Here is a 16,539-nt window from a genome sequence, read left to right on the forward strand (position 1 = left end):
CTCGTGAGGAAACTGACCTACATTTTTACATTTAATTCCTGGGAGTTTGCAAACTCTTCCAGAGATGGTGGGTAGCGGGTAGGGGCTGGGGGTTCGGGAATTGGGGGTGGGTGGAAGTAGGCGGATGAGAGGGGCAGGAGTGGAGGGTAGCAGGGTAGCTTAGCCGCTGCCTTCAGACTTACCCAACTGTACATAAAACAGTGGTCCTCAAACTCTTGGTTATAGGATTCTTTCATGTTCTTGCAAATTATTGAGGTCCCCAAAGAGTTTTATTTTATTTATTTATTTTTTGGAAACAGGGTCTCACTTTATCACCCAGGCTGGAGTGCAGTGGCATGATCATAGCTCACTGTAAACTCGATCCTCCCAACTTGGCCTCCCAAAGCGCTGGGATTACAGGCGTGAGCCACCACTCACCGGCAGCTCCAAAGAGTTTGTTTTTAATGTGGGTTGTAGTTATCAATATTTAGGTATTAAATTAGGACAGATACATTTTAAAAAATTATCAATTCATTAAAAATAATCATAATAAATCCATTGCATGTTTTGGTGATTTTAAAGATTGTGCTAAAATATACATAACATAAAGTCTATCATTTTAACCATTTAGAAACAATTTTTTTATACAGAACACTTCATGAGTTTGCATGTTATCCTTGTGTAGGGGCCATGCTAATCTCTGTATTGTTCCAATTGTAGAATATTTGCTACCAAAGTGAGCACTAACCATTTTTAAGTATGCAATTCAGTGACATTAGTGCCTTCACATAGCTGTGCAATCATCACCACCATCCAGCTCCAGAACTTTCTCATCTTCCCAAACTGAAACCTTCAATCCGTTAAACATTAACTCTCCATTTCCCGTTCCCCCAAGCCTCTGAGAACCTCTAGTCTACTTTCCGTCTCTGTGAATTTGCTTATTTTAGGTACTTCATGTAAGTGGAATCACATAGTATTTGTTCTTTTGTGCCTTGCTTATTTCACTTAGCATATTGTTTTCAAGGTTCATCCGTGCCGTAGCATATGTCAGAATTTCCTTCCCCTGAATATTTGCTATGAGATTGTTATATATAGAGAGAGGTGACATGTCACCTGTGGAGTGAGACCATTAGAAGGATACATGCTTCCTCCCCCTCTCTCTCCTAATCCACCAACATCTTAAAGGCCACGTGTTCCTGATGGCATAGCTACATGGTGGAGGAGTCAGCAGGACCTGCACCCGGCTTTACATACGTGATAAACAAGTCTTCACTTTTAGTTTGAGTCTTTGAGACTTGCGGACTTGTTTGTTAGAGCAGCTAACATTAAGGACTCTAAGTAATGTGTATTAAACAATTTAGCATGGTTGCCTACTGGGGCTAAAAGACAAGAAATTCAACAAGAGAGGGGCATTGCTTAGGCCGGTGAAGCATGCCATGAACTCAACTGTCCATACTTGGTGCACCATTGAAAAAAATTCTGCAGTGGATGAGGGGATTGCTGCTTTAAAGAAAGAAGTATAACTCTTAGTATCAGTTTGCTACTGCTGTGTAACAAATGACCCCAAAACTCAGTGGCTTAAAACAATGAAGTATTTTTTATGAGTCTGTATGTGGGGTGGGGGTTGGCTGAATTAGTTGGGCTCCATTGACTGTGGCTCTGCTTCTTGTATCTCTCATTGTCTTCTGGGACCAGTGGCCTAGCCTGGACATGTCCCTCTTATGATTACGAGAGAAGTAAGAGAATGCAAGTGAAAGTGAGCAATGCCCCCTGAGGCCTGGGCTCAGAATTGGTAACGCTTTCCTTGTTTCTCTTTCTATTGGGCAAAGCTAGTCACATGGCCAAGCGGTGTCAAGAATTGGGAAGAGGTACCACCCACAAAGGGAGGGCCCTGCAGAATTACATGGCAAGGGTGTGGATACAGGGAGGGGCGAAGAGCTGGGGCCCATAATGTCACCTACCCTAGACCCCATATGGAGCAGTTCCACCACCTCGGTTACTGTCCTATCATAACGGTGCACAAAGGTACATGTACAAGGATGCTCATTGCTTCGCGCTTTTTCTCTCTTCTTCGTTGTTGAGATTGTTTACCAGAATGTATTTATGAATCACTTGACTAATTTGTAAAAGGAGAAATGCCCTGTTAATTGCTAGACATTCAGTTTCTCTTTAACTCCGATAATGCAAAAAGAATAGCAGGAAAGTCAAACTCCCGCTGAGAGGATGCTATTCACAGTTATAGGAGACGTCTGGTGTAAGACTTGGATATGGGCTGCTCAGATTCCCATTGGGGGTTGCCATGGCTTGAATGTTTGTCCCTCCAAAACTCATCTTGAAAGTCGGTTGCCACTGTGGTGGTTCAGGAAGTGGGACATTGGGAGGTGGTGGGGACATGAGGGCTCTGCCCCCATGGGTGAGATTAATACCATTATAAAAGTGCAAGTTTGGCCCTCTCTGGCCCCTTTGCCCTTCCCCTGTGGCGATGTAAAGATGAAGCATTCTCCCCTCCAGAGCATGCAGTGATCAAAGAGCCATCTTGTTTTTTTATTCTAGAACAGAGAAGCACTCCTCCCTCAGATAAGAGAAAGGTAGACACACATCTTGACCTGGAAATGTCTGTCCTGGGTAAGGTAATAAAATGATTGTGTCTTCTCCTTCCTGCTGGAACAGTCACTCTGTTCCCCCTTTAGGGGTTGACCGTGGGATGAACACACAGCTGATCCACGTCTAACTGAATTATTTAGGATATAGATTCAATTGCTGTCTTGGAGACTCAAAGTAACAGTGGCTTAAACAAGATAAAGGTCTGTATCTCCCTCACCTAACATCTCAGTGGAAGCAAGATGGCAGGACGGTGGCTGCACGTGATTAGAGCCCCGGCCTACCTTCTGTCACGTTGCTGTCTGTCTGCAGGGCACGGCTTTTATCTACGTGGTCCCAGACGTTTCATGGATGCGACCAGATAGCAGCCAATTAGAAGGCGAAGAGTGAATCCGCTCAGAAGTTGTAAACATCATTTCTGCCCACATCATATTGGTCCTACGTGTTTCAGTGGCCACACCTAGTTGCAAAAGAGGACGGGAGATGTGATCTTTGGTTGGGTGCCTGTGTGTTTAGCTGGATGCAGGGGAAAATGGAGACTTAGGGACCATTATTAATCTCTCTCCATCCCCAAGTGGGGTTTGGCATTCTTGGATTGTTTGAACTGATAGTGGGATTCCATATAGGTAATACTATTACAGCCCGAACAGGGTCCCCTGCCCACCGCCCAGTGAAGGCGGATATGCTGAGACAGCAGGGCTTGCAGCGGAGAAAGAGTTTTATGTTGCAAGGCGCCAGGTGAGGAGATGGCAGTAATTTCACAAATCCATCTCCCCAAGAATTTGGGAGAAAGGGCTTTTAAAGATAGTTTGGGGACAAAGGGCTAGGGAATTGGGTCTGCTGATTGGTGGGGGATGAACTCATAGGGTTGGGAAACAGAGATTGTCTTCCCAGTTGGGAGATTTCCTGGGTAGGGGGGTCTCAAGGCTGTTGGATCCGTTTCCACACCTATCCACAGGTCTGGTTGGCATCAGTGGGCACCCTCTCTGTCCCCCAGAATGCAGAGTCTGAAAAATCCCTCGAAGACCCAGTTTGGGGCACAAGTCTTGGGATTTGCGACAGAAATGTTATCTATAGAAATAGTGGGGCAGTCACCAACCTTGCGCCTGTCAGGGAGGATGGTGTCATTAAGCAGTGACCAGTTACAGCAGCAAGGAAGTTAGGGAACAATGGCTGGTTAACTTCTGGCTATATCTATTGTTTTATAAAAATCAGACTTTGATTACTATTAATATTTATACCTTGTGGCTCTACATTATTTTAATACGACGGTTTCAATAGGTATACCACCGAGTCTCGAAATTGATGGGGAGTGATGTGGCAGCAAAAGTCTTTTGAGTGGCCTCTCTTCCTTGTGTCCTGATTGGTAGTTAAACGAATCTAAGTAAAAATCTGGCTCAGCGTTGGGGGCCAACTTTTCTAATTTTGGCGCGGTTGCAAGTCATCACCTCTGGGGGGTGCCAGGGCGGGCAGTTGGGATGGTGTTAAAGGAGAACGGAAGTTTCTGCAGCAGGGAGCTGGCTGATAGGAGAAATCAGATAGGATTGCAGAATGCAGAAGTAAAGGTTATTGAGCATTGAGTGAGCGTGTCACCAAACTGTCCCGCTGTGATCCTGTTTATATAAGCTGTCTATAGAGAGTATACTTTCTCATCTCCCTCCCCCCAGGCCAAGTCTGATATTAGTTAGTGTGGGTAAGTATAGATGCTGTAACAGATACATCTCAAAGTCTCTGTGGTATAACAGAGCAGAATAGAGACGATGCTAATGCTCTCAATTGGCAGGGGACCTTCCATGTAGTGACTCAGGGACCCAGGATCTTCCATCTTGTGGTTCTTCCATCTCATGGGGCCATGATGGTCTCCACTAGATCCTCTGTGTTCAGGTATCAGAAGGGGAAGATGTCATCTGGGGGGCTTCACAGGAAGTTTTTTCCTTTCTTCTTTTTTTTTTTTTTTTTTTTTTGACACAGAGTCTCACTCTGTTGCCTGGGCTAGAGTGCCCGTAGCATCAGCCTAGCTCACAGCAACCTCAAACACCTGGGCTCAAGCGATCGTCCTGCCTCAGCCTCCCGAGTAGCTGGGACTACAGGCTTACACCACCATGCCCAGCTAATTTTTTTCTCTATATATTTTTAGTTGTCCATATAATTTCTTTCTATTTTTAGTAGAGACGGGGTCTCACTCTTGCTCAGGCTGGTCTCGAACTCCTTAGGCTCAAACGATCCTCCCACCTTGGCCTCCCAGAGTGCTAGGATTACAGGCGTGAGCCACAACGCCCAGCCTACAGGAGGTTTTTAATGGACAAGCCTGAAAGTAGCATATATTACTTCTATTCACGTTCCATTGCATGGAATTCAGTCACATGGCCACAGAGAACTGAAAGGAAGGCTGGGAAATGTAGTCCAAGTGGTGCCCAGGAGGCAGAGGAAACAGGTTTAGATGAACACATGGCAATTTGGCTCTGCCAAACCCTTTCCTCGCACTCTATGGTGCATCCAAACTGGCCTAACCAGTTTTACAAACGCCATACGTGTTACCCAATGGACTCCTTTGAACCCTTATATTGCTTTGTTTCTTGGAGTTTTTTGGTGTCATTGATCTTTCCTTTTGCCTTGACATTCTTCTGCTGGTGTCTAGGGTCCATTGTGATTTTCTCTTCCCCTCCAAGTTCTTTCCTTCTGATTATGATTGATTCCCTGAGAACACACAAGATTATGCTTCTGCCCACTGACCAGCTGAATAATAAGTTTTTCTTATTATAATAATAGCTTCCAATAACTGAGCATAACCACGTGCCTCATACCACCACTACTCTTATCCCTCCAGCTGCATGATCTCACTCGACGTGACAACCACCCCATGGCGTAGGCTTCAATATACCCATTTTAAGGGTGAGGAAACTGAGTCTCAGCGAGATGAAATAAATTGCCTAAAGGTCATGCAGCTCATAGGTAGAATCTGAAGCAGGCATTCTGGCCCCAGAATCTGTACTTTCACATTTTTGAAAAAACATTTTACTTTTATTTTCCAGTTTCTGAAGCAAAAAAAAAAAAGAAAGAAAGAAAGAAAGAAAAGAAATCAGAATTCACTGCACAGTAAACCCAGTTTTTTGTTATCTAACATTTTATCAAGCCTGACATTTGGAAAAATATAAGATGACTCAATGTAGTTGTTTTAAAACTTCCTCTTTTAGAACATTTTTCTTTAGAGAGAAAATGGCCCACACATATGTCCATATACTCATGTCCTCTAATGAGCTGTCTTCTTTTATTATTTTAGTGTCTGGTATGACTGACATATTACTGCCTCTCTCTTGAGAGGATCGGATGATTATAGCTAGAGTCACCAACTTCACCACTGAGGAATAAAATTCAACTTTGTTCAACTAAAATACACGATCATCCATCACATAAAATTCAATGCAATGTGTAGTTTAGAAAACAAAATTTTGGCAATAATTTAGGATGTGTTCTAACTGTGGGGGAACATTCTAGAACAGCATTGTCTAACAGAAACAAATACAAGCTATTTAGGTAATTTAAAATTTTAGTAGCTGTATTAAACAAACAAAAAGAAAAGGATGAGGCCAAGCATAGTGGAGTGTACCTGTATCCCAGCTACTCAGGAGCCTGAAGTGGGAGGATTGCTTAAGCACAGGAGTTCGAGGCCAGCCTGGGCAACATAGCAAGACCCTGTCTCTAAAAAAAAAAACAAACAAAAAAACAAACAAACAAAAGAAAAGAGTGAAATTAATTTTAATAATATATTTTATTTAATTCACTATATTTAAAATACTGTCTTTTAAATAGGTAATCAATAAACAATTATTAAGGAGATATTTTGAATTTCTTTTTAAACTAAGTGTTTGAAATCCAGGGTGCATTTTATACTCACAGCCCATTTCAATTTGGAAAAGCCACCTTAGCCATTAATGTAACGCTTGAAATGTGGCTAATGGCTGTCACATTGGACATCATGGAACTAGAAACTACCTGGAAATGTTTGGGAACATAATTAGCCTGTGCTGTTGGGTTTTTCCATCTCAGAGAGAGAGAGAGAGAAATGGCTGAGATTGCATGGTAGGACCTTGGAAACTCACAACAGCTACAGAAACATTTCTGCTAAATTAATCAAAATGCATTATTGAATTCTCAATTCCTGGAAAGCGAGCTGTCTTGTTCCAGATGTGACAGCTTAATCTTAAGCAATTAAGAGACTCTGGAAGTGAGAAAAGTTCATTACTACTAGGTGATATCATATTTTGGGTAAATGTTTACTGAGTATAATATGCATACAGAAAAGTGCTCACATCATGAAACTGACTCAATAAATTTTCACAAGCTGAGCACTCCTGTGTAATCAGCACCCACATCAAGAAACAGAACTTGAACAGCCCCCAGAAGTTCGCTTTGTCCTCTCTTCCAGGCTGTCCCCCACCAATGATGATCACTAACCTAACTTCTTTGTGTTTGTGTGTTCCAATAAAACTTTATTTGCAAAACAGGCAGTGGGCTGGATTGGGCACATGGGCGACCTCTGATTGATAGGTTAGTGCTGATGGTAGAAGATGTTGTCACAGAACTGAGCTCACCAATAGCATTGAGGGTGATAAAATTCTGAAGTAATAGAAGCCAGGCAGTGGCATTTAAAAATCAGAAGCAAAGTGAATGCAATTATCCAATAGGGCCTGACTTGCAGAGAGGTTTGGAGATGGTTAATAAAAAACTGTGTACAGAAGGGCGAGGTGGATGGGGAGCCTACAAAGGTTTTGCTCAATTTATACAATCAAGAGAAATCAAAAATAGATCTTCAAGAGACTAGGAGAAGCTGCCCTAATATACAATCATGGTGCCCTGCCCATTTAAAAAATTATTGTGGGTACATAATGATTGTATATCTTTGTAGGGTACATGTGATGTTTTGAAACAGGCATACAATGTGAATTCATCAAATCAGGCTAATTGGCGTATCCATCACTGCAGGCATTTATCATTTCTTTGTAATCACTAACCTGACTTCTGACACCATTGATTAATTTTGCTTGTTTTTGTACTTCATAAATGGAATCACGCAGTATAGTCTACTTTTGAATAACTGCTTTCTGTTGCCCAACATAATGTTTGTGAAATTGATCCATGTTTTGTGTTTAAGTGTAGATCATTCATTCTCATCGTGTAATATTCTACTGTGTGATATATCCATTTATCCATTCTGTTGTTAATGGCTATTTGGGCAGCTTCCAGTTTCTGGTTATTACAAATGAATGCTGTGAATTATAAACCATGCTGTGAACATTGAGTACGTGTCTTTTGGTGCCCATAGATGGAGGTATTCAGAAAATTCATGGAAAATGCATACTATGAAAAAAACCATGCAAGGATTTAAAAAATGTTTTGTGCCAAAAGAAACTCGTACTAACTTGTTATAAGATGTCTGAACAGGACCTAGTTGGAGGCATTAAGAAGGATAAGGCATCAGTTTGAAAAGTGTCCCTATCAGAGCAACATGAATTCTGCTAAAATTGAAGCAAGAACAAACATCAAATTGATGGTGAAGCCTGGGTGGAAGAATGGTGAAATCATTGATGCTTTACAAAAAATTTATGGGGACTCAAAGAAATGCCTCAAAGAAATCAGTAGCTTACAAACGTATGACTCATTTTAAGAAGAGATGAAATGATGTTGAAGATGATCTTGCAGCAGCAGATCACCCACATCAATTTGCAAGGAAAAAATTAATCTTGGTGCCCTAACTGACGAGGATTGAAACCAGCAGAAACAATAGCCAACACTATAGGCACCTCAATTGGTTCAGCTCACACAATTCTGACTGCAAAGTTAGAAGTTGAGCAAACTTTCCACTCATTGGGTGCCAAAACCATTGGACCTAGGTCAGCTGCAGACAAGAGCAGAGCTTCCAATGGAAATGTTAAACAAGGGAGATCAAGATCCTGAAGCACTTGTTCAAAGAATTGTAACAGGAGACAAATCATGCCTTTCCCAGTATGATCCAGAAGACAAAGCACAATCAAAGCCATGGCTACTAAGAGGTGGATGTGTCCAGTCAAAGCAAAAGTGGACCAGTCAAGAGCAAAGGTCATGGCAACAGTTTTAGGAGATGCTCAAGGCATTTTGCTTGTTGGCTATCTTGAGGGCCAAAGAACGATCACATCTGCTTATTATGAAACTGTCCGTATTAAAATAATGTAGAGCCACAAGGTATAAATAGTAATCAAAACCTGATTTTTATAAATGTATAGACATAGCCAGAAGTTAACCAGCCATTGCTCCCTAACTTCCTTGTTTCTATAACTGGTCACTGCTTAATGGCACCATCCTCCCTGACAGGTGCAAGGCTTGTGACTCCCCCTACTGCTTCTACAGATAACATTGCTGTTGTAAGTCCTAAGACTTGTGACTCTATAGATAACATTGCTGTTGTGAGTCCTAAGACTGGACTTTGAAGTAGTTTTCAGACTCTGCATTCTGGGGGCTGGGGGGTACCCACTGATGCCAACCAGACCCATTGACAGGTGTGGAAATGGATCCAACAGCCTTGAGACGCCCCCCTACCCAGGAACTCTCCCAACTGAGAAGATAATCTCTGCTTCCCAACCCTATGAGTTCATCCCCCACCAACCAGCAGACCCAATTCCCTAGCCCTTCGCCCTCAAATTATCTTTAAAAGCCTTTTCTTCCAAATTCTTGGAGAGATAGATTTGAGAAATTACTCTCATCTCCTCACCCGGTGCCTTGTGAAATAAAACTCTTTCTCTGCTGCAACCCCTGCTATCTCAGCGTATTGGGCTTCCCTGGGCGTGAGCAAGGGACCCAGATTGGGCTGTAACAATTACGAGACTGTTTTTGAGAAAGTTAGCCAAAGCTTTAGCAGAAAAACATGCGGAGAGCTGCACCAGAGCGTCCTTCCTCACCACGACAATACTCCTGATCATTCCTCTCATCAAACAAGGGCAATTTTGTGAGTCTTGATGGGAAATCATTAAGCATCCACCTTACAGTCCTGATTGGGCTCTTTTTGTGTCCTAATCCTAAAAAATCTTTAAGGGGCACCCATTTTTCTTGAGTTAATAATGTGAAAAAGGGCTCAGTGGCTTACGCCTGTAATCCTAGCACTCTGAGAGGCCAAGGCGGAAGGATTGCTTGAACTCGGAGTTCAAGACCAGCCTGAACAAGAGAGAGACCCCATCTCTACTAAAAATAAAAAAATTAGCTGGGCACAGTGGCTGGCGCCCATAGTCCCAGCTACTTGCAAGGCTGAGGCAGGAGGATCGCTTGAATCCAGGAGTTTGAAGTTGCAGTGAGCTAGGATGACACCACTGCACTCTTGCCAGGCTGATAGAGCAAGACTCTGTCTCAAAGAAAAAAAAAAAAGATTACATTGAATCTATAGATTGCTTTGAGTATTGCCATCTTAACAATATTAAGTCTCTTAATCTGTGAACATGTGATGTGCTTCCATTTACGTCTTGGCGTCCTTACCTTCCCTGTCCCACTTCCTGACTCCCCAGTAGCTTTTTCCTGGGAACCACCTTCCAATAAATTACTCCTACAGGAATCCCATCCTGAGGTCTGCTTTGGAACCCAGCCCAAGACCAGGAAATCTCCGACTGTCAGGGAAGGGTGAGGTCGAAAAGGTGAAGTGGGGAAAAGGGAAGATTGATCATTGAGTGGCTCCCACAGCAACCCTGAAACTGCCAGTAGGACGGGAGGACTTGGCTGGAGGAAGTCACCAGAGTGCTGGGCCACCCTTGTGGACCTGCATGGCCTCTCTGTGCCTGGGAGTTTTCCAGAAGCTCAGGATGAGAGCCTCTGCAGGAGGATCGCTTGAGCCCAGGAGCTCGAGGCTGCTGTGAGCTGTGATTGTGCCACTGCACTCCAGCCGGGGCAGGAGAGAGAGGCCCTGTCTCTTAAATAAAAAAAAAAAAAAAAGGAAAGAAAGCCCCTGTATGGCCCCCCAAATCTCTGTCTCTGATAGCCTTTCTTGGGAGATATTTTGGGGCATAGAACCCTCATTCTGCTCTCCTGGTGAGAGTGAATTTTGTCTGAGCTATTTTCTGCTTAAAATTTGCAGCAGAGACTGGGGGACCCCATTTGCCTCCCTGTCCCTGAATCCTAGAGGACAACCCAGACCCACGGGACTCCCAAGACTCATTTTCCCTCATCGCCCACGTTCCTTCCTTTAAATACCACAACCCAGGTCACACAGAGACCGTCCCCAAATCAGAAAAATGGCAAAATCAAAGAGAGAGCTGAGGGCGGGGCGTTTCCTGTTGTCTCCCCTTTTTACCTTCTCGGTCACTCTTTGATACCCGTCATCTCTTCCTATCATCCCCTCCCACCCCGTCACCTCCCATCTCTCGTGACCTCTTTTTCTGGGTCTCTTCTCTGCCCTCTCTCTAAAGACGGCATTCTGATCAATGTCCTCACAAGTATACAGTTTCCTCTAAGCACCTCTCTAGTTGCATGTGTATATTTTGATAAGATTCTTATGCTTTTGTAAGTAATCCATTTTTTTCCTTTCTGGAGTCTTTTGTGATTTTCTCCCGTTCTTGGATATTTTGAAATATGACTAATATTTGTTTGGTTTCGTTATTTCCCCCCTGAATCTATCTTGTGCATCATGCAGCAAACATTTCAGTGTGAAGGATTGGGTCCTTAGTCCTCAGAAATTCTTAGCTAATTTTTTTTTTTTTTTGCATACTGTTTCCTTAGTTACGCTCTCTTTGCCCTTTCTCAGGGAGATTCCACTGGATGGAAGTTGGAACTTTTATTTATATCATTCACATATCTGGAATTTTTTCCTTTCCGTTTCCCTCTCTCTGTCCCTTCCTGATGCTTCAGGGATAGTATTGTCCCCTTGCTCGTTCATTTTTCAGCTTTATCTATTCTGCTCTTCTTCACAGCTAGTGAGTTCTTCATTTCAATAATTATACTTTTCCTATCCCTTATCTCCAGTTAGGTTCTGCTTCATAACTTCCTCTTCTTGCTTCAAGTTGGCAATATCCTCCCTTATTTCTCTAAGGATACTTATTATGCTTATTTTACGTGCCTTGTTAGCTCTACTTCATTGGGTATAGTTTTTCCTAAGCCCAGTTGAGATATTTAAGCCTCCTGGGCATGCTGAAAATTTTGTGCTTCAGAAAATGTAACAATTCAGTGCTCCTTAAACATGATAGTTTATATATATATATATATATATATATATGTATATATATTTGAGTATTGATTTAGAGGTAAAGTAGAGAAACTGGTTTCTATTAATTAAAAAAGAAAAACTATGGGCAAAAAGAGAATTCCTACTTCTGGCCAGAGCAGAAATGAGTTTCTGGCAAAAATGATTGTCAAGGGTTGTCCTTGTGTGGTGGACACTGTTGACGCCCTTCCATACAACCCCTTGGCCTGCCCAGGGTCACCTGCAGCTGGGGCTGGCAGTTTCCAGCCCATGGGCAGCCTCTCCACCTCTCAACCCAGCACCCACATCTCTGGCACCACTGAACCTACCTGGACCCCAGATGCATCCCAAAAGCGTGGGGGAGTTTGATGTCCCATGGGGCAACTCTTTCCCAAAGGAGGGTGGGAGTTGCTGCATCAACGCCCCAGCCTCCTCATCCTCCCGTGGGAAGATGCCAAGGCGTGTTCTGCCTGGTTTGTCCGAGGATCCCCCAGCAGGATGGAGCCGCAGTTGCCCCTACCTGCAGCCCACTAATTAACACACCCTCTATTGGCTTTTTTTTTTTTTGTTTGAGATGGAGTCTCTGTCACCTGGGCTAGAGTGCCGTGGCGTCAGCCTAGCTCATAGCAACCTCAAACTCCTGTCAAGCAATTCTCCTGCCTTAGTCTCCCAAGTAGCTGGGACTACAGGTGTACACCACCATGCCTGGCTAATTTTTCTATTTTTAGTAGAGACGGGGTCTCGCTCTTGCTCAGGCTGGTCTCAAACTCTTGACCTCAAGTGATCTTCCCACCTCGGCCTCCCAGAGTGCTAGGATTACAGGTGTGAGCCACCGCGCCCGGCCCCTTTATTGGCTTTTCTTTATTCTCTGACTCGGTTCTCTATTAAATCCCTCCTGTTTGCTGGTCACCTCCCAGATAAACTGCCATCACTGAAGTCGTTGTCTCAGAATCTGCTTTTGGGGAAACCCAAGCAAAACTGCCATTCTTCTGCAGATCTTGTTCTATTTTCATTTTTCTCATGTGGTATCCACCCCCGCCCCCCGCCCCCGACCTTGTCATCTTCTCGGAGGGCATATTAAACAGTTGAAAGTGAAAGAATAATATAAGTTGCTTATTTCCAAGAAAACCTCTCTGCTTTCATTTCAGATCTTCAGCTGATTGCAAATGCATGCGCCCACGGTCAAACTCATCCATAGAGACAGACCCCCGTTAAAAAAGGCGAGAGCTTAAAACATCTCCACAGGGGGGCGCCGTCTGCACGGTGAGAGCAGGACAGGGACGTTTGGACCAATTTCTCCTGGTGACGTTCTCATGCAGTGTGTCTTGGCCTTTAAGGTGATCAGAGATCACCTGGACATCTTGTTAAAATGCAGGTTCTATAATAATTCAGCAGGGGCAGGGCCTGAGATCTTGCATTCCTAACACACACCGGAGATGCCCAGAGGACTCTTACCAGATCCGGCAACCACACTTTGGGTAGGCAGGGGCTATGGCCTTAAAGTTGGACAACCAAAGAGAATGTCACCCCACCCCACCCTGACTCATTTCTCCTTGTTCCCCAACCCAGCTCAGTTTATGATCTTTTTTTTTTTTGAGACAGAGTCTCAGTCTGTTGCCCGGGCTAGAATGCCATGGCGTCAGCCTAGCTCACAGCAACCTCAAACTCCTGGGCTCAAGAGATCCTCCTGCCTCAGCCTTCCAAGTAGCTGGGACTACAGGCATGTGCCACCACGCCTGGATAATTTTTTCTATATATTTTTAGTTGTCCAGCTAATTTCCTTCTATTTTTAGTAGAGATGGGGTCTTGCTCTTGCTCAGGCTGGTCTCGAACTCCTGAGCTCAAACGATCCACCTGCCTCGGCCTCCCAGAGTGGTAGGATTACAGGTGTGAGCCACTGTGCCCAGCCCTGCATTGTGTAAATTTTAGGCCCCTCAGGACTACTTTTTTCTTTTCCTAAGAGGAGGTCTAGCTATGTTGTCCAAGCTGCATTCCAACTCCTGGGCTCAAGCAATCCTCTTGCCTCAGCCTCCCGAGTAGCTGAGACTACAAGCATGCACCACCACGCCCGGTTAATTTTTTCTATTTTTAGCAGAGACGGGGTTTTGCTCTTGGTCAGGCCGGTCTGGAACTCCTGACCTCAAGCAATCCTCTCACCTCAGCCTCCCAGAGTGCTAGGATTACAGGTGTAAGCCACCGAGCCCCCGCCTGTAATAGAGTTTTAACAGGACACAGAGTCACCCAGCTAAAACCTATGCTTTCCAGCCTCCCTTGCAGCTAGGTGTGGCTACATTCCAGCCAACGGGCTGTGAGTGGGAAGCAAAGTGTGACATTTTTGAGTGTTACTTATTGGATGTCTCCCTTTCCCCTTCCTGTTGGCAGAGGAGGGGAGCTCAAACAGCCAACTTCGACCCCAAAGTGGAAACCGTGAGTTGAGCATGATACATGAGAAAGAAGTGAATTTGAATTTGAATTTAAGGTAAAAGTCAGAAGTGGCTCTCCTTGTGACCTCGTGTGTGTGCCCCGGGCTGTGGGAAGGGCACCTCATTATAATTCACACGAAGGCTCCAGGTGGGCTGACGGTGGCTCTGGAGCAGAGCTGTTCTGTTGGAATCCAGTACATGTGTTCTACTTCCAGCCCATCTAGATTCGGACTCACTGTATTTCCAGCGCTCGGTGGCCACGTGTGTCTGGTGGCAGCACAGGTCTGCATCTTGGAGACAAGGATGAAGGGACACCAGCATAAATCATAGAGAATGGTGCGGACACACTCTGTCCGCAATTTCATTTCTAGAGAGTCATCTGCAATAAATATCTGTAAGTTCCAGGATATATGTACAAGGGTGCTCGTGACGGTATAACCAAAACACTGGAAACTACCTAAAACTCTACCAATAGGGAAGTGATAAAACAAACACTTTTCAAACTAACAAAGGATTTATTGCACCGTTAACACAGAACCAGGGGTTTAAAATCTATTTGCAAAAAACATTCTAAAAACAGTGGTAAAAGGCCGGGTGTGGTGGCTCACGCCTGTAATCCTACCACTCTGGGAGGTTGAGGCAGGAGGATCACTCGAGGTCAGGAGTTCGAGACCAGCCTGAGCAAGAGCAAGACCCCGTGTCTACTAAAAAATAGAAAGAAATTATCTGGACAGCTAAAAATATATAGAAAAAATTAGCCAGGCATGGTGGCGCATGCCTGTAGTCCCAGCTACTCGGGAGGCTGAGGCAGGAGGATCGCTTGAGCCCAGGAGTTTGAGGTTGCTGTGAGCTAGGCTGATGCCATGGCACTCTAGCCCAGGCAACAGAGTGAGACTCTGTGTCAAAAATAAACAAATAAAAAAAGTGGTAAAGTACATTGTTGGCACAGTTGATGAAGTTTCAGTGAGGGCACAGATGCCTTATTGTGATCATTATACTGTGGTGGTAACAAAGAATAGCTTTGTCCTTAAGAGATACACAGTGAAAAATTTAGGGTAAAGGAACATGATGTTTCCAACTGTCAATGATTCAGGGGAAAAGACAAGTAGATACATGTTACAGACATGGATATATACCTCCTCTACTAGTTTCCTAGGGCTTGCCAGCCCCCGCAATTGTGCGAAATATTTAAGATATTTCTTACAATCTCTCTATGTCTCATTGGTTCTGTTTCTCCGGAAAACCCTGATTTCTAACCCCCGCCCCCCACGCCCAAATACACAGGTGAAGCGTAGTAACGAGCGTCATCAGGTGGTAGCAATGAGCGGGTCTGGACAAGAGAATGCAGGAGTTGCTTTCAGTATTCCTGCAAGGTCTCTCATTTGGACATTCTATCAACACAAAAAGTTACAAAAAATTATTCTAAGAAAGGGTTCGTAGCTCCATCAAAGGTCCAGGGCACAGAAAATGTTGAGAACCCATGAGTTAAGGCGGGATGCAGCTTTGGTCCAAAGTCCTAAAAGTCAGGTGGATGCGGCCTAGTCTCCCGAGCCTCCCCGCTCCAGCGCCCCCTGGAGGTCAAGGTCAGAACAACACCATATTCCTCTGACGCCCCCAAATCCCACAAATTGACCTTCAAAATCCTGCTGAGTAATGTATACATGGTTTCATTAAGCGGAACTAAAACTTGCTGAACAGCGCATCACGCACCTGCGTGTCCATCTCCCACCACAAACACCACATTTGTGAAATTCTGGGTAAATACACAAATACACTCCAAACTGAATTAGGAAGAGTGATGAGTAGGGACTTTTCAGTATTAGTCTTTTCTTTTTTTCTTTCTTTCTCTTTCTTCCTTTCTTGCCTTTCTTTTTTTGGGGGGGCAGGGAAGGAGTGCATTTCTGCATTGGTTGAATGCTTGCAATGAACACAGATTGCCTTCGCAATGAAAAGAAAACCAGATGTTTAAAAGTTGAAGGTTGTGGTAGAAAAGTACCGTGGGGGAAAGATGTGGGTTTACTGCAGAGTTGCAGAACAGCATGGAAAAAAATAAGACTGTTTCTTAATCATTGTAAGTTTTGCAACTCATTGTAGTAGGACCCGTGGAGGGGTTCTGAGATATGGTTGCCAGATAAAATTTGAGTTTCAGATAAACAACAACAATGATACAATTTTTTTAGTATAAGTATGTGCCAGGCAATATTTGGGATATGCTTATACTAAAAAATTATTTGTTGTTTCTTTTTATATTATTTATTTATTTATTTATTTTGAGACAGAGTCTCGCTCTTGCCCGGGCTAGAGTGCCGTGGTGTCAGCTTGGCTCACAGCAACCTCAAACTC

The 16,539-nt window shown here is 43.9% G+C and overlaps 1 non-coding gene across 1 annotated transcript; it reads right to left on the reverse strand.

Annotated features, from left to right (window-relative positions):
• Nucleotides 1–619: 619 nt before the first annotated feature.
• Nucleotides 620–723, reverse strand: LOC138375162 (U6 spliceosomal RNA). Its single transcript, XR_011231424.1, has one exon. It is a non-coding gene; the product is annotated as a U6 spliceosomal RNA (small nuclear RNA).
• Nucleotides 724–16,539: the final 15,816 nt, after the last annotated feature.

The sequence above is a fragment of the Eulemur rufifrons genome, chromosome 24 (genome assembly GCF_041146395.1).
Source record: "Eulemur rufifrons isolate Redbay chromosome 24, OSU_ERuf_1, whole genome shotgun sequence".
In the NCBI taxonomy this organism is placed as follows: Eukaryota; Metazoa; Chordata; class Mammalia; order Primates; family Lemuridae; genus Eulemur; species Eulemur rufifrons.